Genomic DNA, 24,915 nt, shown 5'->3' with positions numbered 1-24,915 from the left:
AGCCAGGGAGGGGTCGGCTGAAGGGTGAGGGGGGAGGAGGGAACGAGGTAGAGAGAGAGCGCACTGGGCTGCCAGAATGCTGACTGGATTTCTCTCCTCAGATCCCCATGCCTGTTTTATCTTAGGAAGGCCCCCGAGTCGTTGTAATGAGACCTTCGCCAGCAGCGTCGTGTCGATCCATCTGGCAAACAGAGCCCAAGCCCCTTCTATATCTGGCACCGCCACTCTGTGTGTGTCCCAAATGGCACCCTATTCCCTATATAGTGCACTACTTTTGACCAGGGCCTGGTCAAAAGTAGTGCACTATATAGGGAATAGCTTGGTTTAAAAAAGTAGTGCACTATGTAGGGAATAGGGTGCCATTTGGGACGCAGAAGCCTCTCTCTGTCCCACACAGCCTCTCTGATCCATAGATCAGTTAGAAGAGGCTGCCAACTCCCCACTCTCCAGCTCGGACAGAACTTCCATAATTTCTCACAATTTACGAGGACTGTTCAAAAGTACTGATGGGAGTGTTTTGGAGGGCTTGTAATGCCATCATAGGGAGGAATCCCCAAATGTAAAGGCTTAATGCAGCCTATTCTTTCTGTGGAGTTGATAACAGGAAAAAAAGCAAGTTCAGGCTGAGGGTAATAGCAAGGCCAATGTGATGGTTTATTTACATCTTGCAACCTATCAGATCATTTTTGTTCCCAGATTTGTCAGCCGGCTGAAAGGCAGTCCCAAATAGTACCCTATTCCCAAACAGTGCACTATTTTTGACCATAGCCCAATCCCCAAAACAGCAGAACTGTTGTCAGACAACAAACTATGTGTATGGTAGAAGTGCACCATTTAAGAGCTTTTTTGCAAAATTATTCATTCCCCTTGGCATTTTTCCTATTTTGTTGTATTACAACCTGTAATTTCAATAGATTTTTATTTGGATTTCATGTAATGGACATACACAAAATAGTCCAAATTGGTGAAGTGAAATCAAAAAAATTACTTGTTTCAAAAAATTCTAAAACTTTCAAAACGGAAAAGTCTGAGCACTGATGGAGGGATTGTGCGTTCCTGGTGTAACTCTGAGCACTGATGGAGGGATTGTGCGTTCCTGGTGTAACTCTGAGCACTGATGGAGGGATTGTGCGTTCCTGGTGTAACTCTGAGCACTGATGGAGGGATTGTGCGTTCCTGGTGTAACTCTGAGCACTGATGGAGGGATTGTGCGTTCTTGGTGTAACTCGGGCAGTTGTTGTTTCCATCCTGTACCTATCCAAGGAGGTGTGATGTTCGGATGTACCGATCCTGTGCAGGTGTTGTTACACGTGGTCTGCCACTGCGAGGACGGTCAGCTGTCCGTCATGTCTCCCTGTAGTGCTGTCTTAGGCGTCTCACAGTACGGACATTGCAATTTATTGCCCTGGCCACATCTGCAGTCCTCATGCCTCCTTGCAGCATGCCTAAGGCACGTTCACGCAGATGAGCAGGGACTCTGGGCATTTTTCTTTTAGTGTTTTTCAGAGTCAGTAGAAAGGCTTCTTTAGTGTCCTAAGTTTTCATAACTGTGATCTTAATTGCCTACCATCTGTAAGCTGTTAGTGTCTTAATGACCGTTCCACAGGTGCATGTTCATTAATTGTTTATGGTTCATTGAACAAGCATGTGTTTAAACCTTTTACAATGAAGAGGGACACCATCAAGCAAGCGGCACCATGAAGACCAAGGTGCTCTCCAAACAGGTCAGAGACAAAATTGTAGAGAAGTACAGATCAGGGTTGGGTTATAAAAAATTTTAAAACTTTGAAAATCCCACGGAGCACCATTAAATCCATTATTATAGAATGGAAAGAATATGGCACCACAACAAACCTGCCAAGAGAGGGTCGCCCACCAAAACTCACGAACCAGGCAAGGAGGCCATTAATCAGGGAGGCAACAAAGAGACCAAAGATAACCCTGAATGAGCTGCAAAGCTCCACAGCGGAGATTGGAGTATCTGTCCATAGGACCAATTTAAGCCGTACACTCCACATAGCTGGGCTTTACAGAAGAGTGGCCAGAAAAAAGCAATTGCATGATGTGTTCGCAAAAAAAGACATGCAGGAAATCCACCAAACATATGGAAGAAGGTACTCTGGTCAGATGACACTAAACTTGAGCTTTTTGGCCATCAAGATAAACACTATGTCTGGCGCTAACCCAACACCTCTCATCACTCTGAGAACACTGAAGCATGGTGATGGCAGCATCATGCTGTGGCGATGTTTTTCATCGGCAGGGACTGGGAAACTGGTAGAATTGAAGGAATGATGGATGGCGCTAACTACAAGGAAATTCTTGAGGGAAACCTGTTTCAGTCTTCCAGAGATTTGAGACTGGGACGGAGGTTCACCTTCCAGCAGGACAATGATCCTAAGCATACTGCTAAAGCAACACTCGAGTGGTTTATGGGGAAACATTTAAATGTCTTGAAACGGCCTAGTCAAAGCCCAGACCTCAATCCAATTGAGAATCTGTGGTAAGACTTAAAGATTTCTGTACACCAGCGGAAACCATCCAACTTGAAGGAGCTGGAGCAGTTTTGCCTTGAAGAATGGACAAAAATCCCAATGGCTAGATGTGCCAAACTTATAGAGACATACCCCAAGAGACTTGCAGCTGTAATTGCTGCAAAAGGTGGCTCTACAAAGTATTGACTTGGGGGGGATGAGTAGTTATGCACGCTCAAGTAAAAAAATGGTTTGTCTTATTTCTTGCTTGTTTCACAATAAAAAATATTTTGTTTCTTCAAAGTGGTATGCATGTTGTGTAAATCAAATTATACAACCACCCCCAAAAATCCATTTTAATTCCAGGTTGTAAGGCAATAAAATAGGAAAAATGCCAAGGGGGGTGAATACTTTCGCAAGCCTCTGTATGTGTAGCATGCAAGTGAATTTATGTGTGGGCTATAGCAGGCACACCCGCAGTAAGTTCATTTCCCATGTTACTCATCTCCCAGTGACTTTGCTGAGGCAAGATGAACCTGCCATCTTGGTAAATTAAAATCATCTACCCATCTACACTGTGCCGTAATCACGCCACTGAGATAGCTTCTGAGACTTATGAGTAGGCTAATTCTCATGTGACGCACAGCCGAGTGCCCTCGCAGAGGCAAAATGAGCTCTCATCTGGTACATGACAATATTCTACCTGTGAACCCAGCCAACCAGTTGCAGCTATATATACAGTCAGTGTTATATGGAAGATTGCAATGCTGCAAGAGAAAAGCAACATAGCTACTAGACAGTCATGGCAAAATGAGCAATTACTGCAGGACCTCCTCTAGGCGTCCACGATCTCAGAACATTTAATCAAATCATCGGCCCATAAGACTGAAACAAGTTTCCCTCGAGAATTTCCTTGTGGTTAGTACACAAGCAGCAGAGGATCATCGGCCCATAATCTTCAGGGTGAAGCTGGGACCGATTGTGAAGCAGTAGCAGCACCCATGCTGGAGTGAGATGTCTATCGCTCAGAGCTAGCCCGCAGCGATAGCGAAGGAACCAGAGCCATGACGAGTTCCAGTATCTTGTCATTGTTGCTAGCATCAATGTTGAAGAGAGGTTTTCCAGGTGCCGCCCGTGATCGGCATGCAGGTAGCATAACATGAAAGAGAGGATGAAAAGCAGTGTTAATTGTAGTGATTAAAACCAATGATCAGTTGCTAGTCTTAAATCTTGGAGTGTATGAAAATACGATTAACATGAGTGTCCATGAAACGACCAGAACATGGAACATTTAGTGTATTTAAAATGAAGAACCCCTAAAAACCATCAAATTGGCCGACTATGGGAAAGCGCCTGTGTAAACCCAACACCATTGCTTTAACGTGAATCTCAAACTTCTGCTACTGAGAGAGGAGAGATACTCTTTGCTATGCATGTTGGTCGCTGCTCCGTAGGCCATGAAACACAACATAATGTGGGAAAATATAATGGTGTGAAAACTTTCTGAATGCACTGTATCATTTATTTACTCATCAAAACCAAGCCCTTTTACGCCATCACCAGTTATTGCACTAATAATTCCTGCAGCGAAAATAGCTAAATATTTCTGGCACATCCTTGGACCTATAGTGTGTTCGCCAGCGCTAAGATTTATCATTGCGTTAGGTTTGTTAAAATAAAGCCCATAGTATGATAGAGGGCTAAGATTCAACGCTCAGAGATGAATATTGTAAAACATATCTCATCTAAACCACCTGGTGGGTTGGGGTCAATTAGGAATTTCAGAGTTTATTTCAAATTCAAACAATACATTTGAATTGGCCACACCACACAGGATGCAAACATTTTATTGAATTTGTATTGAAGGAAGTTTAATTCTAAGCAATTTAAACCAATTCAACTAAGATGTGGAACATTCTACCTAACAGAAATATACCGTGATGCTGCCAGTGGTTTGCGGCTATCAAGAATGATGCTTACGGTGACCAAAGATTATCAGAGGTATTTTCAGGTTGAACGGATGGGGAACCCATTTAGATGACAGCTGAGAAGTGATGCGATACCATAGTTTTCTCCCTTCACAACAAAACGGAAGATTCTCGATTAGAGGTAAGGTAACGTTAGCTGGACCAGGTAAATTAGCATTAGCTAACGTTACAGTCCTGCTGTATTGAACTCTAAAAGCCATCACCTAAATCATATAGCTAGCTATCTTTTGGATACACACTGTCAATCAATTTTGCATATGCCATGGTAGTCACTGCTAGACTAGTAGCTACCTTCGAAAGAGTAAACATGTTTGTCTGTTTGTTCTATCTTTGACTAACATTAGCTATCGTAAGTTAGCTAATGTTAGCAAATAATAATAACTCAATCTAGTAGCCATCTATTCCACCCTTGTCTGGAAAACGAAAAAAAAATATTATCGATATAGCTAACTCACTCTCGGTGTGTTGGTAGTAATAATGAATGTGTATAAATTGTCTATGGTTTGTAAGTTTCTCAGCTGGCTAGCAATCTTGCTGCAAATTTAGTGACACTAACTAGCTAATAGCATGTTAGGTGTGCTATGCTAGCCAGTCTAATAGAGATCGATACAATTAGTGGGGTGGTAAAATTGTGTATTGCTGTGTGTTTTGATGTAGGTGGTGTATAATCTGATTCCACCAGCATGTTTCCAATCCCTAGCCCTGCACAAGATGAAGGTTAGTATGCAAAAATATTTACAAGCGTATAGATAGCTACATTTACAGTAAGCATGGCATAAACATGAATTGGGTAGTGTTTGTGTTATGGGATTAAAGGTGGTTAGATGTAGCCTGAGGACCACAGAGTACATTCCAGACCATGTAATTAATCACAACCACCTCATTCTTCTCTCTGCAAATTCTCAAAACATGATACATGATACCAAAACATGGTACCAAAATCCCCTGCTACTATTGACAAGAATGATCTGTCAAAGTCAATGGGCTGGGGGAGGTTTACAGATAGGTCTTTGAGATGAGGAAGTCTTTTTTGTATTGTTGTGTAGGACAATGATTGAAAGGTGCAATTTCTCTTCAATCTCCCATACACAACAATACATACCGTGTAAGAACACACCTTCTGCAGCCCCCAAGACCATTCACCACTAGCACTCTGCTTCCACACCCTACTATGCCAAACACCATTGTCAGTGTACCGAAGCCGGATAAAGGAATGTAAATAAATAGGGATCTTTTCAATAAATCTTCTAAATGTATCTGCCTTTATGGATTCACAGAATATATTTACATAAACTGTACAGGTCTCTGTAGCATCAAACAGATGTTAGACATTCAGATATCCAAATAACATGTATTTGTCAAAATCTAAAAAACAGGGGAGTGTACCATATTTAATGTTTACTCAGAAAGGGAATTCAACAAGAATGTTACAGTTGTCGTGTCTTTACTATCATTAACTGAAGACGGATAGTTTTTATCAAAGATTCTCTGTAATTAGTATTACGCGATTAGGCGGATTAATCATGTAACCGTAATTACTAGGAAGTCGGGGCACCAAGGAAAAATATTCAGATTACAAAGTTATCATTTCCTAAAATAACTTTTCATATATATTATCTGATCAATTGGTCTTCGAATTAATTCATTATTTACCTTACCTTATGTTAGTCTCATTCCAAACGTCGTAAATTGTTGGTCTGCACGAACCCAGTCTTCACTATGAGTCATCCATACATCTGTCACGTTCTGACCTTTATTTCCTTTGTTTTGTATTTATTTAGTATGGTCAGGGCGTGAGTTGGGTGGGCAGTCTATGTTTGTTTTTCTATGTTTTGGGGCATTTCTATGTTTCGGCCTAGTATGGTTCTCAATCAGAGGCAGGTGTCATTAGTTGTCTCTGATTGAGAATCATACTTAGGTAGCCTGGGTTGCACTGTTTGTTTGTGGGTGATTGTCTATGTTGATGGCTTGTTTCAGCGCAGCTCGCATTAGCTTCACGGTTGTTATTTTGTTTACTGGTTTTGTATAGTTTTCAGTGTTCAGTACTTTCTTGATTAAAGATTTAGCATGGACACTTACCATGCCGCATTTTGGTCTTCCGATCCATCTCGCCGATCCATCTCGCCTCTCCTCTTCAGATGAAGGGGAGGACGACCGTGACAACATCAATTGTCTTAAATAATTTATTTATTACGAAGTAATTCACAGAAATGCACAAACAAACAAGGTAAATGTGGTTACATGAAATGAGAATGTGCCCTAGTGGGCTAAACCGGCTTGTTAGACAAAAGGGGAAGTGGGGGTCAACTAAAGTCAAAGTGATAGTTATAACAATTGAAATGCTAATCCTTTGCACATGAACGCTCACTCATTCAGAAACAATTGCAATCAATATATATATTTACGCTCGGTGTGTCGTCTTGATCGCTGGTAAAAAGTTCATTTCTTTTGTAGAATTGTCCATCTCTCTCCCTGTCGGTTATAGTGACATTCATTTGTTTCGTTATAGAATGGATGTTTCGGCGGTTGTCGTTCTTCGCATTCAATGATACCGAATTCCTAGATGCAGACTAGTAATTAATATCAAAGACTTGTTCTTATTCTATCGATAGACTAAGAGTTTAACCACGTATGGTTAAAAGATTCAGCAATGGTCTACAACCTTTGTCCTCCTAATGGAGAAAAACATGGTCTGCAACTTTTAGCAGGCCTTACCTCGTAATTGAGGTAAGCTCGGTCTGCTGATCGAAAACCCGAGTGGGGGTTTTATTCGGAAGGCAGAAAAGGGCTGTCCCAGGATGCCTGACCCTAACTGGGCTCGGGCGATCCTCTGATTTAGTTAACTCCAATCCCCTTTTTGAGTTTTCCTTCATTAAACAGTCCAAAATCATACTACACAATTTTACAAACAGTATCATACTCATCTTCTACAACAATTAGATGTAAACCTCATATCTGAGGCTATTATATAAACAGTGTTATGGTAATGCGGCCACACCATCTCCCATGAGCTTCCCCAAGTTGTGACAAACGGACCAGTTCGTAGCTGGATTCTTCACCGATCTTTTATACTTTCTCCGGAAAGTTTCTTAACAAAAGACATCTCAATATGTGGTCCGGGTATGTCATGACATGGCACAAGTGGGGGGGTTGGCCTTTCCTCTTTTGTTCTTTTGTAACGGAGACGCAAGAAGCAGGTGCAGTTGGTGAGTTTAATAACAAACATAGATACAGAACAAGAGACAAAAAGCTGGATAAGAAAACAGAACCAATACTGTCTGATGAGTGAGGCTACAGAGTGGCAGATAAAGGGGAAGTAATCAAGGTAGTTATGAAGTCCAGGTGTGTTTTTCAACAGGAAAAGTAATTTTAAAAATAGCTGGGGTGCTTCTTTAGATGTAGACCTTTTCATGATTAGTTTCAGTTTTAGCTTACCATAAAACCTTGGTTAAGACGTCTCAAGACATGTCTTGATGATGATGGCTGGCTGTGACTGTGATTTATAGCCTAGTAGGCTCATCTTGACTAATGAAGGACACTCTTAGTCATTTTTGAAAGACATTGCCACTTTTTAGCTGTGAACATGTATGCCAAATAGTCTGATGAGCCTTTTGGAGACCATCAGACCAGCAGAGGAGAAAGGGATAATTAAACATTCAGCTGGGTCATCGGACCTCAGGAAGAGGCTTTTATGCTATGGTGGCTCTTGAATTGACAACATAATTATCAGTGTTTTCATATGGAGAAGCATCAATGATCCATTGATGTGAAATCATGAGTCACGGCTGCCTAATAACAAACAACACTTTCTCTGCAGATAATTAAACTATTTTTAAACGATAACTAGATAGTTAATTAAAGTGAATCAAGAAAATACATTACCTATTTTGCTAGGTGGACAGTACCCTACAACCCTACAGCCAGAAGAGGCCATATGGATTAGTTTTGATTGATTTAATTTATTAGAACATATTTTAAATACATACATAAGGGCGCTCCAGCCGGTGACGCTTCAACAAATATATTTTTTTAAATCATCGAGGATAACACAAAGCTTAAAAGCTTATTTCCTTTGTGGTCATTTTGAAGAGGTAAGGGGGAATGCAACAAGGTTAGATGGCAATTGAAGAGGCAACAGACAATGACAGACGGCAGGGTAGCCCAGTGGCGGCAGGGTAGCCTAGTGGTTAGAGCGTTGGACTAGTAACTGGAATGGTTGCAAGTTCAAACCCCCGAGCTGAACAAGGTACAAATCTGTCATTCTACCCCTGAACAGGCAGTTAACCCACTCTTCCTAGGCCGTCATTGAAAATAAGAATTTGTTCTTAACTGACTTGCCTAGTTAAATAAAGGTAAAAAAATACAAAATTGTTGTTTGTTCCATAATATGAGATAATTGGCACAATTCCCTTTCCTAATAAACAACTATGGACTGGTACATCCTTGTCTCACATACCCTTAATATATATAACAATCAATCCCTAATACAGTTGAAGTTTTACAGTTTTATCTACTTTGTGCATGACAGTCATTTTTCAAACAATTGTTTACAGACAGATTAATTCACTGTATCACAATTCCAGTGGGTCAGAAGTTTTCAGAAGAAAACAGCCAACCTCAGAAAAATAATTGTAGACCTCCACAAGTCTGGTTCATCCTTGGGAGCAATTTCTAAATGCCTGAAGGTACCACGTTCATCTGCACAAACAATAGTACGCAAGTATAAACACCATGGGACCACGCAGCCGTCATACCACTCAGGAAGGAGATGCGTTCTGTCTCCTAGAGATTAATGTACTTTGGTGCGAAAAGTGCAAATCAATCCCAGAACAACAGCAAACGACCGTGTGAAGATGCTGGAGGAAACAGTAACAAAAGTATCTATATCCACAGTAAAGCAAGTCCTATATTAACATAACCTGAAAGGCCGCTCAGCAAGGAAGAAGCCACTGCTCCAAAGCTGCCATAAAAAAGCCAGACTACCATTTGCAACTGCACATTAGAAGAAAGATCAGACTTTTTTTCCCCTCTGGTCTGATGAAACAAAAATAGAACTGTTTGGCCATAATGACCATTCTTATGTTTGGAGGAAAAGGGGGAGGCTTGCAAGCCAAAGAACACCATGCCAACTGTGAAGCATATGGGTGGCAGCATCAAGTTGTGGGGGTGCTTTGCTGCAGGAGGGACTGGTGCACTTCACAAAATAGATGGCATCATGAGGGAGGAGAATTATGTGGATATATTGAAGCAACATCTCAAGACATCAGTCAGGAAGATAAAGCTTGGTTGCTAATGGGTCTTCCAAATGGACAATGACCACAAGCATACTTCCAAAGGTGTGGCAAAATGGCTTAAGGACAACCAAGTCAAGGTATTGAAGTGGCCATCACAAAGCCCTGACCTCAATCCTATAGAAAATGTGTCAGCAGAACTGAAAAAGTGTGTGCGAGCAAGGAGGCCTACAAACCTGACTCAGTTACACCAGTTCTGTTAGGAGGAATGGGCCAACATTCACCCAACTTATTGTGGGAAGCTTGTGGAAGACATTCTTAAAATAAAGTGGTGATCCTAACTGACTTAAAACAGGGATTTTTTACTACGATTAAATGTCAGCAATTGTGAAAAACTGTGTTTAAATGTATTTGGCTAAGGTGTATTGTAGTGGAAATTTCCTGTATTTACCAAATCATGAAAGCAAACCACACACAAGTCAGAGTTATCATAAATTCCATCTTTAATTATATGAGCTCCATCACAACCCTGTGACTCTCAGATAAATTCAGTGTCTGTAAATGAATTCTCTGAGAGTCCTTACACATTGCAACTGAGATCCTTTATAGCAAAGACACACATAGCCAGACAGCATTGGCTATAAATTATCGTTCAGCTTTGTCTCCTAAACTATGTTCTCATCTCGCTCTCAGGACCATAAAACAAAACCTCATCAACAGGCATATATCAAATACACCCCTCCTGGACAAGATCACAGAGACACAGTGACTGGCACACAGACATTGTGGAGCCAAGAAATAATTGGTTTAAAAGATATGTTTACATATGAAGACAATCTTGACCTCTGCCCTCTCTGCGGCCCGTAACTGAAACCTTGACAGAGAACAGATAACTGCAACCGGCCAACAGTATTATCCAAAAATAGACATTCTGATGAGAAGTAACTCACAAGCATATAATGAAAATATAACATCTTATCTATGTTACCCAACTAATTCTGATTATTCCCCCACATGTATGTAAACTTCCAACATCAACTGTATATACAAGACAATCACAATATGATACACAATAGGCACCAAAAGGCAGACCATATGCTATCCCGGGTATTTCCTTCTCAGCCACGTACTATAATCTTATGACTCACTTTTGAGACATACTACTATTTAGCCATTTTTAAAAAAAATATGTTTTTGCCAGTTACCTACGTCAAACTTGAATGAACTCTCAGGCTTATATTGGGCTTCAAGGACTGTAGGAATGCTCAACCGGTGTCGCTCATTCAGCCGACAGAAACTTTCAACCGGTTTTCCCCATTAAGCAGCGAGTCGAAGTCAGAGGCCGAGCCATCTCTTGTCTCTACTCCTCCCGTTACGGGGTCTGACACGCCGAAGCTTCCCACCATTAGCTCTGACAAATTGAAAACTGTAGTCATTGGCGACTCCATTACCCGCAGTATTAGACTTAAAACGAGTCATCCAGTGATCATACACTGTTTACTAGGGGGCAGGGCTACCGACGTTAAGGCTAATCTGAAGATGGTCCTGGCTAAAGCTAAATCTGGCGAGTGTAGAGAGTAGAGAGATATTGTTATCCACGTCGGCACCAACGACGTTAGGATGAAACAGTCAGAGATCACCAAGCGCAACATAGCTTCAGCGTGTTAGTCAGCTAGAAAGATGTGTCGGCATCGAGTAATTGTCTCTGGCCCCCTCCCAGTTAGGGGGAGTGATGAGCTCTACAGCAGAGTCTCACAACTCAATCGCTGGTTGAAAACATTTTTTTTCTGCCCCTCCCAAAAGATAGAATTTGTAGATAATTGGCCCTCTTTCTGGGACTCACCCACAAACAGGACCAAACCTGACCTGCTGAGGAGTGACGGACTCCATCCTAGCAGGAGGGGTGCTCTCATCTTATCTACCAACATAGACAGGGCTCTAACTCCTCTAGCTTCACAATGAAATAGGGTTTAGGCCAGGCATCAGGCTGTTAGCCAGCCTGCCAGCATAGTGGAGTCTGCCACTAGCACAGTCAGTGTAGTCAGCTCAGCTATCCCCATTGAGACCGTGTCTGTGCTTCGACCTAGGCTGGGCAAAACTAAACATGGCGGTGTTCGCCTTAGCAATCTCACTAGGATAAAGACCTCCTCCATTCCTGTCATTATTGAAAGAGATCATGACACCTCACATCTCAAAATAGGGCTACTTAATGTTAGATCCCTTACTTCAAAGGCAATTATAGTCAATTAACTAATCACTGATCATAATCTTGATGTGATTGGCCTGACTGAAACATGGCTTAAGCCTGATGAATTTACTGTTTTAAATGAGGCCTCACCTCCCGGCTACACTAGTGATCACATCCCCCGTGTATCCCGCAAAGGCGGAGGTGTTGCTAACATTTACGATAGCAAATTTCAATTTACAAAAAAAAAATGACGTTTTCGTCTTTTGAGTTTCAGGTCATGAAATCTATGCAGCCTACTCAATCACTTTTTATAGCTACTGTTTACAGGCCTCCTGGGAACGCCATATACAGCATTCCCTGAATTCCTATTGGACCTTGTAGTCATAGCAGATAATATTCTAATCTTTTTGTCCCATGGAATAAATGTGGTGGATCTTAATGTTTTTCCTCATAATCCTGGACTATCGGACCACCATTTTATTACGTTTGCAATTGCAACAAATAATCTGCTCAGACCCCAAACAAGGAACATCAAAAGTTGTGTTATAAATTCACAGACAACACAAAGATTCCTTGATGTCCTTCCAGATTCCCTCTGTCTACCCAAGGACGCCAGAGGACAAAAATCAGTTAACCACCTAACTGAGGAACTAAATTTAACTTTGCGCAATACCCTAGATGCAGTTGCACCCCTAAAAACTAAAACCATTTCTCATAAGAAACTAGCTCCCTGGTACACAGAAAATACTCGAGCTCTGAAGCAAGCTTCCAGAAAATTGGAAAGGAAATGGCGCCACACCAAACTGGAAGTCTTCCGACTAGCTTGGAAAGACAGTACCGTGCATACCGAAGAGCCCTTACTGCTGCTCGATCATCCTATTTTTCTAACTTAATTGAGGAAAATAAGAACAATCCGAAATTCCTTTTCGATACTGTCGCAAAGCTAACTAAAATGCAGCATTCCTCAAGAGAGGATGGCTTTCACTTCAGCAGTGATAAATTCATGAACTTCTTTGAGGAAAAGATCATGATCATTAGAAAGCAAATTACGGACTCCTCTTTAAATCTGCATATTCCTTCAAAGCTCAGTTGTCCTGAGTCTGCACAACTCTGCCAGGATCTAGGATCAAGAGAGATGCTCAAGTGTTTAAGTACTATATCTCTTGACTCAATGATGAAAATAATCATGACCTCTAAACCTTCAAGCTGCATACTGGACCCTATTCCAACTAAACTACTGAAAGAGCTGCTTCCTGTGCTTGGCCCTCCTTTGTTGAACATAATAAACGGCTCTCTATCCACCGGATGTGTACCAAACTCACTAAAAGTGGCAGTAATAAAGCCTCTCTTGAAAAAGCCAAACCTTGACCCAGAAAATATAAAAAACTATCAGCCTGTATCGAATCTTCCATTCCTCTAAAAAATTTTAGAAAAGGCTGTTGCGCAGCAACTCACTGCCTTCCTGAAGACAAACAATGTATACGAAATGCTTCAGTCTGGTTTTAGACCCCATCATAGCAATGAGACTGCACTTGTGAAGGTGGTAAATTACCTTTTAATGGCATCAGACCGAGGCTCTGCATCTGTCCTCGTGCTCCTAGACCTTAGTGCTGCTTTTGATACCATCGATCACCACATTCTTTTGGAGAGATTGGAAACCCAAATTGGTCTACACGGACAAGTTCTGGCCTGGTTTAGATCTTATCTGTCAGAAAGATATCAGTTTGTCTCTGTGAATGGTTTGTCCTCTGACAAATCAACTGTATATGTCGGTGTTCCTCAAGGTTCCGTTTTAGGACCACTATTGTTTTCACTATAAATTTTTCCTCTTGGGGATGTCATTCGAAAACATAATGTTAACTTTCACTGCTATGCGGATGACACACAGCTGTACATTTCAATGAAACATGGTGAAGCCCCAAAATTGCCCTCACTAGAAGCATGTGTTTCAGACATAAGGAAGTGGATGGCTGCAAACGTTCTACTTTTAAACTCGGACAAAACAGAGATGCTTGTTCTAGGTCCCAAGAAACAAAGAGATCTTCTGTTGAATCTGACAATTAATCTTAATGGTTGTACAGCCGAGTTACTCTGGACCCTGATCTCTCTTTTGAAGAACATATCAAGACCATTTCAAGGACAGCTTTTTTTCCATCTGCGTAACATAGCAAAAATCAGAGAATTTCTGTCCAAAAATGATGCAGAAAAATTAATCCATGCTTTTGTCACTTCTAGGTTAGACTACTGCAATGCTCTACTTTCCGGCTACCCGGATAAAGCACTAAATTAACTTCAGTTAGTGCTAAATACGGCTGCTAGAATCCTGACTAGAACCAAAAAAATTGATCATAATCCTCCAGTGCTAGCCTCCCTACACTGGCTTCCTGTCAAAGCAAGGGCTGATTTCAAGGTTTTACTGCTAACCTACAAAGCATTACATGGGCTTGCTCCTAACTATCTCTCTGATTTGGTCCTGCCGTACATACCTACACGTACGCTACGGTCACAAGACGCAGGCCTCCTAATTGTCCCTAGAATTTCTAAGCAAACATCTGGAGGCAGGGCTTTCTCCTATAGACCTCCATTTTTATGGAATGATCTGCCTATCCATGTAAGAGACGCAAACTCGGTCTCAACCTTTAAGTCTTTACTGAAGACTCATCTCTTCAGTGGGTCATATGATTGAGTGTAGTCTGGCCCAGGAGTGGGAAGGTGAACGGAAAGACTATGGAGCAACGAACCGCCCTTGCTGTCTCTGCCTGGCCGGTTCCCCTCTTTCCACTGGGATTCTCTGCCTCTAACCCTATTACAGGGGCTGAGTCACTGGCTTACTGGGGCTCTTTCATACCATCCCTAGGAGGGGTGTGTCACTTGAGTGGGTTGAGTCACTGATGTGATCTTCCTGTCTGGGTTGGCGCCCCCCCTTGGGTTGTGCCGTGGCGGAGATCTTTGTGGGCTTTACTCGGGCTTGTCTCAGGATGGTAAGTTGGTGGTTGAAGGTATCCCTCTAGTGGTGTCTGTGCTTTGGCAAAGTGGGTAGGGTTATATCCTTCCTGTTTGGCCCTGTCCAGGGTTGTCCTCGGATGGGGCCACAGTGTCTCCTGACCCCTCCTGTCTCAGCCTCCAGTATTTATGCTGCAGTAGTTTATGTGTCGGGGGGCTAGGGTCAGTTTGTTATATCTGGAGTACTTCTCATGTCCTATTTGGTGTCCTGTGTGAATTTAAGTGTGCTCTCTCTAATTCTGTCTTTCTCTCTTTCTTTCTTTCTTTCTCTCTCTCGGAGGACCTGAGCCCTAGGACCATGCCTCAGGACTACCTGACATGATAACTCCTTGCTGTCCCCAGTCCACCTGGCCGTGCTGCTGCTCCAGTTTCAACTGTTCTGCCTTATTATTATTGGACCATGCTGGTCATTTATGAACATTTGAACATCTTGGCCATGTTCTGTTATAATCTCCACCCGGCACAGCCAGAAGAGGACTGGCCACCCCACATTGCCTGGTTCCTCTCTAGGTTTCTTCCTAGGTTTTGGCCTTTCTAGGGAGTTTTTCCTAGCCACCGTGCTTCTACACCTGCATTGCTTGCTGTTTGGGGTTTTAGGCTGGGTTTCTGTACAGCACTTTGAGATATCAGCTGATGTACGATTTATGAATAAATTAGATTTTGATTTGATTTGATTTATACCATACCAACTCCCACTGACTCCAAAACCATCTTTACACAATATTTTCAGTTTAGGAAAGCATGATGAAGACAATCTAGAGTTGTGCTACATGGTATTGGTCACCAAACATGATGTCAACATAAAAACATTATGGTGATGTGTAGAATAAATAAAGCATTTGAATTTCATTGAATTAAATGATACTTTCTTTAATTCAAATTCAATTGCAATTCTGCTTCCTGTAGGGTGTGGCCAATTAAATTTAAAGAATTTATTTGGAATTAGAGAGCAATATGCAACTCAATTCAGAATTGACCCAACCCTGATCACCAGACACTTCACCAGACACTTCCTCAATCTAAAATATAATCTTATTCTGTCTGGAAAGTAGCCGAATTTGGCCTTTACCATTATGCTGCCCAATGTGAAATTCCTCCTGAGCTTCAATACATCAGACAGCTTTTCAGTCTCGACATTTACTCAGACATCAATTACAAATAATATGATAATACAAACAAGATATTTTAAATGTCAAATAATTTTCATACATGGGCTATTTTGGTTACACAAATCCCTCTCATGTACATCTCTGTATCCACAAGATATGATTGTCTCTCCATTTTTAAGTGGCTCTCCATTTTAAAGCTCAAGAGGTGGCAGGGTAGCCTAGTGGTTAGTGTGTTAGACTAGTAACTGAAAGGTTGCAAGTTCAAATCTCCGAGCTGACAAGGTACAAATCTGCCATTCTGCCCCTGAACCACTTTCCTTCATATAACATGAATTGGTCTTCCCAGTTGTATCTCCAAGCTGTTATATGTACAGTACTCATTTTCCCACTTTGAGAAATAAGTGTCTCATGGGTGGTTCATGAATTTCACTGAATTTCCACTGTTCCTTGGCCATCATTGAAAATAAGAATTTGTTCTTAACTGACTTGCCAAGGTAAAATAAAAATCATAGTTGCAAATTGACTTAGGGACTTTGAATGTGATTAACCACTTTCCTTCATATAACATGAATTGGTCTTCCCAGTTGTATCTCCAAGCTGTTATATGTACAGTACTCATTTTCCCACTTTGAGAAATAAGTGTCTCATGGGTGGTTCATGAATTTCATAGCTTTGGGCCTGGAATGAAGAGTGGATCCATTGCCCAGTGTGCTCCGACTGGGTCCCAAATTGCACCCTATTCCCTTTATAGTGCCCTTCCTTTGACCAGGGTCCATAGGGCTCAAAGTAGTGCATCATATAGGGAATATTGTGCCATTTGGGATTCGCAGAGCGTGTTCTGGCTGCTTCATTTTCTATCTCTTCTCCTGCTTCACTCAGGAGAACTGTTGGCTTAGATTGCACTGTGCCAGAGATTCTAGACAAAAACGTTGCCTCTTTTTGGCTGTGCACATGTATGCTAAACAGTTTGAGGAGCTTTTTGAGACCCTCAGACCAGCATAGGAGAAAGGGATAATTAAACATTCAGCTGGCTCATCACGCCTCAGAAAGAGGCTTTTATGCTATGGTGGCTCAAGAATTGACAACATAATTATCAGTGTTTTCATATGGAGAAGCATCAATGATCCATTGAAGCAAAATCACGTGTCACAGCTGCCTAACAACAAACAATATGTTAATCACTTTTTCTGTGGATGGCTAAGGGGAAAGATTAAACAACTTTTAAATGATAAATACAGTATGTGTGGTCATTCTGACAGGTACTGTACAGTGTGTCCTATTCACACTGACCTCCTGGGTGATGTACAGTATTTGGGATGTTTTTGTTTGAGAATTGCCTCGTTTTAATCAAACTCTGAATCTGCTTGTCCAACAGCTACTAGAAATACATAAATTGTATGTCTTTATGCCAAATCGTACCCTATTCTTTATTTAGTGCACCGCTTTTGACCAGGGGCCACATATCTCTGTTCAAAAGTAGTGCACTATATAGGGAATAGGGTGTCAATTATCACCTTTTCTCTCTCTCAACCAATTGGCATAAATCTTGGGATGTATTTATATGTCAACGCATCTTTGTTCTCTCACTTCTTGTTTTTCAGCAACAGACAACTTCTCTCTCCGACTCGCTTCTTGCAGCAGAAGCACTCCGTCGAGTCACCCACTCGACCTTTGTTCAGGCACATTGGCATGCTTTTGCCTAACGTGGCTAGTCGTGTAGGCCACCACGCTTCGGAGAAAACTTTATTTTAATTATTGCTCTGTCAATTAGCCTACCTTCTTTTCTTTGCACTATATAAGCTGAAGTTATATTACCTATGACCATGGTCGGCAAGCTGTGAACGGTAGGCCTATTCAAACAAGTGAGAATGTTTTCCTTAACTCATGGGATTGAATTAGATTAAAATAACAACCGTGGCAAAAAAAAAGTCTAAAGTAATTACAGGTTTCTTGATTTATCTTAGATTAATTCTGACTATTTTGAGGAAATAGTTTGAATTAGTATGCGAAGCACAGACGTTCGCGTCACCTAGCCGAGTTCTGCTAGTAGCAAACCAAACCTAGTACGCAGACATATTTAGTATCTCTGTACTTTTGTTTTTTAGTACTGCATCGCATGTCACGTGGTCCACTTTTTCACTCAATCATGCTGCATGTCTAGTGTTCATCCGACGTTGATACATTTAATTAATCTCAGCTGAACCAGATGGATTTAGCTTTGTGATGTTGAAGCATGCACCGAACAGTGCATTGAAAGCATTATTAGGGTTGTATAATAAGGTGTGGCGGACTGGGGTGATACCAGTTATAGGCCATCGTGTTGTCATCCAAGGAAAAGATGATGTATTTCTTGGAAGTTAGGGATTTGATGAGTGAGTTCAGGAGAGGGAGGTCTGCCATGGATGCCCTGGTGACAGTTAGTACAGAGATAGCCAAGGCCCTGACAAAAAAAAATAGGTAATGAATGATGTGTATTTTGACATTGAGAAAGCTTACAATACCATGTGGAGGGAAGGGTTGTTGCTCAAGTTGAGTGCATTGGGCATTGAGGGTGGGGTCAGAATTGTCCATGTGGATTAAAGTAGACAATGGTACTCCTCAGGGAAGTGTGGTTAGTCCAGTGTTGTTCACCCTGATGAGAGATAACATATTTAAGGTGGTGGGACAGGCAGGGGCCTTGTTTGCTGATGATGGGGATGTATGGAAAAGAGGTCAGAATGTGAAATATGTGATGAGGAAGATGCAAGAAGCTGTGGGAGTTGTGAAAGATTGGTCTCTGACATGGGGGTTTAGGATGTCTATGGCCAAGTCCTGATTGATGGTGTTTTCTAGGAGGAAGGTTAAAGATGTTAGGCTGCATATATACAGTAAGGATAAAGGTTGGGTGTCTGAGCTTAAGTATTTAGATATGTAGTTTGATAAGAGGTTGAGATTAAATTAAGTGTAGGAAGGTGACATTTATTGAAATTAGGTGTAGGAAGGTGCTAAACATCACGAGGGCAGTGGCAGGATATGATTGAGGGTCAAATCAAAATCAAATACAATTTTACTTGTCACATACACATGGTTAGCAGATGTTAATGCGAGTGTAGCGAAATGCTTGATAGACAAACACTGTTGTATATGTATTAGGCATCGATCAGTTCATCTTTGGATTATGGTTGCTTTGTATATGGATTGGCAGCCAAAATGGTACTAGAGTGCCTGGAGTGCCTCAAGGGCCCTTGAGATTGTGTGTGGGTGCCTTCAGGACGACACCTGTTGAGGCATTGCAGGTGGATAGTGGGGAACTGCCACTGAGGATAAGGAGGGACAAACTTGATTTAGCGTACTGGGTGAGGTTGAAATGGAGTTCAGAAGGAAATCCTGTGGTCACAGCAACTGGGGAATGCTGGAATAAAGGAGTGTGTGAGCAGAGGGCATACGGGTGGACAACTGGGCAGAAAGTGGTAGAATATGGACTGGGCAAGAGAGAGAGATAGGGCTGGCAATTGCATTCGGGAACGTACCTCCATAGCTGTTTCCGAAAACAAGTGTAGATGTGGATATGATTGATGGTAGGAGAGAATGGGGTGAGGAGGTGAGACGGTGTGCGGAGAGATATCTTGATAAATCAGTTTTATTCGTTTTTTAAAGAATATATACAGATGGCTCAAACGATCCAGTCAGTGGTAGGGTGGGTCAGGGGTGTATATCCCAGATATCAATGTTAGAGTATGTAAGCGGTTAACTGATTATGTATGCGGCCGTGTTGGCGGCCATGATTATAGGTCTGAGATGGGTGGAGGTGGTGAAACCACTCAGAGTGGTGATCCGCTCTGATTTGGCTGCAGTGTTGAGTAGTGTGAAGATGGGCAGGTCGGATAGGGGAGTCTTGTTTGTGGATATGATGGTGCTGTTAATGGGATTGGAGTGGTGGTAAGCTTTTGCTGGGTTCCCGCCCATGTGGGTGTGGAGGGTAATGAGAAGGCTGTTGTGGTGGCTTAGAGTGTGGTGAGGAGAAAGGGGGTAGATATTCAGGTCCCGCTGGGCCGCAGGCAAGTCAAGTCCTTGATCCGGGCAAAAGGACTCGATCTTTGGGATGCTAGTAGTAAGGGGAGGTAATTTGATCGTGTGCACTTGTCAGTAAAATAAGAGGTGGGGAGTATGGGATGTTGGACAGAGGAAGTTGTGTGGAGTAGACTATGGTTTGGGGACACAGGTTAGAATGTCACATTGTGGATGATGGGCAGACATGATCAAGTCTGTGTGATGAGTGTTTAGTGGAGGAAACAGTGGAGCATGTGTTGATATTTTGTTAACTGTATGATGTAGATAGGGAGAGATTGTGTGAAAGGGTTAGAGAGGCTGGACGGGCTTGGGGTTTGGGTGGTTTAGTGGGGGGAGGAAAGTGGTGTCTAGGGCTCTATTTCACTTTCTTAGAGGAAGACGACTAATGAAGACAATTTAATGTACTGTTGGTAGGTCGTGACTGGCCTCACACTCCAGTATGGTAGGTGGCGATCCGCCAACCCAATCTCAAAGAAGAAGATTTGGCTTTGTAAATGCACTGTTCATGCATTGTCTCTCAGGCTGTTTAATGGAATACACACGAGCCTTTAGGTTCTCTTTACTTTCGGGATTCATAATAGGAATAATAACAATCTGCTTGTTAAACAATATGGTGCTTTTTGTCAAACTTTATTTTGCAGGGAGTGAATGGCCCAATATTTTCTCTGCAGTCAGACAGGAGAGCACAGGCTACTGTTAGTAGCCGTTACTGGATAAGTGACTCGCAAGTATGAATCATGTATATATTTTTCTGATGACATTCATCTTCATATATTGTCACATTAATTCTCAACGGTATGTAGGCAATGCATAAATACAGCTATAATGATTACATTATAGCTGTTAGGCTATTGTAGCGGCTTTTGTACGTAATTGGTGGCACTTTTATTCACTCATTATAGGGCTACGTCTGTACTTATCATGTCATGTTGAATGAGCATGAACAGCACGCATTTGCAGTTTATGCATAATTCATTTCAGGTGTATAGCCTGCGAGCTGGTTACACCTAGGCCTCTCTCCTGCTTAATGTGTTTGTGCCGTTTCTCTACCCTGTTTTGCTCTTGCCTCTTTTAGTTCTGTCCTGAATGTATAGGAACGCCATAAATCACCAGTGTTCATTTCCATGAATTTGCCGTGCCTGGCCTGTGAAAGCCCAGACCGTGGGGCTGCGCAGGTGGTTTTGCTGCAGCTGATCTATACATGAAATGGAGTGGACTTGAACTAAAGTCAACCCGAGATCAGATCATCGAATGGGCATCCCTGAAACTCCTTGAACGTGCACGCAGTCAATTCCTCATTGCTGCGACTTGCTTGCTAGTTGAGATTTCAGATTTTTTATGTTGGTTTGATAGCGGGGGAGGCACTAGTAATGTCCGCAGTTTTCAGTTTGGCTATTTGTTTCAAGTGTATTAGTCTGTAAATAAATCTCTTTGCCAAAATTCAGCATCTTTCCCATGTCTTATTAGACTAGTAGTTGTTCTGAAATGTTTATTATGCCCTCTGATGTGTGCCACAGGAAGTATTAGACTCTAGTCACAAAAGGAAGTGGTTATTTTCGCAATTATATTTTTCAGAGCCCTCTACTGTTCTCTCTACCCATCCCTCAATCCCCCATCCCGTCATCTTCCCTCTTATGGATTTTCTTACTTTTTTAAAAACACTTTCTGTTATAGTTAAGAATGTAGTTACAGTAGTAATAATAATAATATAATAATAACAATAATAAATCTAACATTTGTACTCTGGGCCAAAAAGAAAGTTATATACAAGTCAATATGAGTGCATATCCATAATCACAGTAACTGTTGTAATAATAGAAAAAAATAAATGTACAATAATATAATAAACAAAACTATGACTGAATGTGCCTCCATGAAGAATCCCCTCTCCAATAGGTCCCTTCGCCCTCAATAGGACAGCCCCCCCCAGCACCTCCACCATCCCCATCAACCCTCAATAGGACACCCCCAGCACCTCCACCTTCAGCCTCTCCCCACCCTTCAACCACAAAACACAATAATTATAATAATAATATACATTTAAATAAAAAATATATACCAAGATATAAACTCAGCAAAAAAAGGTACTTTAAATGACTCAACTGCGTTTATTTTCAGCAAACTTAACATGTGTAAATTAGAGGTCGACCGATTAAATCGGAATGGCCGATTAATTAGGGCCGATTTCAAGTTTTCATAACAAAATCGGTAATCGGCATTTTTGCACACCGATTATGGCCGATTACATTGCACTCCACGCAGAGACTGCGTGGCAGGCTGACTACCTGTTATGCGAGTACAGCAAGGAGCCAGGTAAGGTGCTAGCTAGCATTAAACTTATCTTATAAAAAAACAATCAATCTTAACATAATCACTAGTTAACTACACAAGGTTGATGATATTACTAGTTTATCTAGCTTGTCCTGCGTTGCATATAATCGATGCGGGGCCTGTTAATTTATCATTGATTCACAGCCTACTTCACCAAAAAGGTGATATAACAAGCACATTCCCCCAAAAAGCGCTGTCGTTGCACCAATGTGTACCTAACCATAAACATCAATGCCTTTCTTAAAATCAATACACAAGTATATATTTTTAAACCTGCATATTTAGTTAATATTGCCTGCTAACAGGAATTTATTTTAGCTAGGGAAATTGTGTCACTTCTCTTGCGTTCCGTGCAAGCAGAGTCAGGGTATACGCAGCAGTTTGGGTCGCCTGGCTTGTTTCTTCCAAACAAAGACAGTAATTAATTTGCCAGATTTTAACAAAATTATGACATAACATTGAAGATTGTGCATTATAACAGCAATATTTAGACTTATGCATGCCACCTGTTCGATAAATTACGGAATGGTTCCGTATTTCGCTGAAAGAATAAACGTTTTGTTTTTGAAATGACAGTTTCTGGATTTGAACATATTAATGACCTAAGGTGTCACACCCTGACCATAGTTTGCTTTGTATGTTTCTATGTTTTGTTTGGTCAGGGTGTGATCTGAGTGGGCATTCTATGTTGTGTGTCTAGCTTGTCTGTTTCTGTGTTTGGCCTGATATGGTTCTCAATCAGAGGCAGGTGTTAGTCATTGTCTCTGATTGGAAACCATATTTAGGTAGCCTGCTTGGTGTTGGGCTTTGTGGGTGATTGTCTCCTGTGTCAGTGTTTGTTCCACACGGAACTGTTTCGGGTTTACACGTTTGTTGTTTATGTAGTTTATTCATGTATAGTTTTCTTATTAAAAACAAACATGAATTTCAATCACGCTGCTTTTTGGTCCTCCTCTCCTTCGACGGAAGAATCCCGTTACAGAATCACCCACCACAAAAGGACCAAGCGGCGTGGTGACAGGCAGCAGGAGCAGCGCAAGGAGGACTGGACATGAGAGGATGAGTTGGACGGTAAAGGACCCTGGGCACAGCCAGGAGAATATCGCCGCCCCAAAGAAGAGCTGGAGGCGGCGAAGGCGGAGAGGCGCTGGTATGAGGAGGCAGCACGGTGGCGTGGATGGAAGCCCGAGAGTCAGACCCAAAAAATTATTGGGGGGGGGGGGGGCACACAGGAAGTGTGGAGAAGCCAGGTGTTATGCTGTGAAGCGCACGGTGTTCCCAGTGCGGGTGCATAGCCCGGTGCGGTACATACCAGCTCCGCGTTGTTTTTGTAGTTTATTCATGTATAGTTTTCTTATTAAAAACAAACATGAATTTCAACCACACTGCATTTTGGTCCTCCTCTCTTTCGACGGAAGAATCCCGTTACATAAGGCTCGTATTTCTGTGTTATTATATTATAATTAAGTTCATGATTTGATAGAGCAGTCTGACTGAGCGGTGGTAGGCAGCAGCAGGCTCGTAAACATTAATTCAAACAGCACTTTCCTGCATTTGCCAGCAGCTCTTCGCTGTGCTTCAAGCATTGCGCTGTTTATGACTTCAAGCCTATCAACTCCCGAGATTAGGCTGGCAATACTAAAGTACCTATTAGAACATCCAATAGTCAAAGGTATATGAAATACAAATGGTATAGAGAGAAATAGTCCTATTATAACTGCAACCTAAAACTTCTTACCTGGGAATATTGAGGACTCATGTTAAAAGGAACCACCAGCATTCATATGTTCTCATGTTCTGAGCAAGGAACTTAAAAGTTAGCTTTTTTACATGGCACTTATTGCACTTTTATTTTCTTCTCCAACATTGTGTTTTTGCATTATTTAAACCAAACTGAACATGTTTCATTATTTATTTGAGACTGAATAGATTTTATTGATTATATTGATGTATTATATTAAGTGAAAATAAGTGTTTATTCAGTATTGTTGTAATTGTCATTATTACAAACATATATATTTAATTATCATTATTACATATATATATATATATATGTACACTTATATATACATACGCACTTATAAAAAGCAGCCGATTAATCGGTACCGGCTTTTTTTTTTGGTCCTACAATAATCGGTATCAGCGTTGAAAAATCATAATTGGTCGACCTCTAGTGTAAATATTTGTATGAACATAACAAGATTCAACAACTGAGACAAACTGAACAAGTTCCACAGACATGTGACTAACAGAAATGGAATAATGTGTCCCTGAACAAAGGGTAGGGGGGTCAAAATCAAAAGTACCAGTCAGTATCTGGTGTGGCCACCAGCTGCATTAAGTACTGCAGTGCATCTCCTCCTCATGGACTGCACCAGATTTGCCAGTTCTTGCTGTGAGATGTTACCCCACTCTTCCACCAAGGCACCTGCAAATTCCCGGACATTTCTGGGGGGAATGGCCCCAGCCCTCACCCTTCGATCCAACAGGTCCCAGACGTGCTCAATGGGATTGAGATCCGGGCTCTTCACTGACCATGGC

Source organism: Oncorhynchus mykiss, chromosome 4 (genome assembly GCF_057628025.1).
Source record: "Oncorhynchus mykiss isolate SJ-2025 chromosome 4, ASM5762802v1, whole genome shotgun sequence".
In the NCBI taxonomy this organism is placed as follows: domain Eukaryota; kingdom Metazoa; phylum Chordata; class Actinopteri; order Salmoniformes; family Salmonidae; genus Oncorhynchus; species Oncorhynchus mykiss.
The sequence above is the reverse complement of the archived record's forward strand: the minus strand, read 5'-3'. Positions refer to the sequence as shown.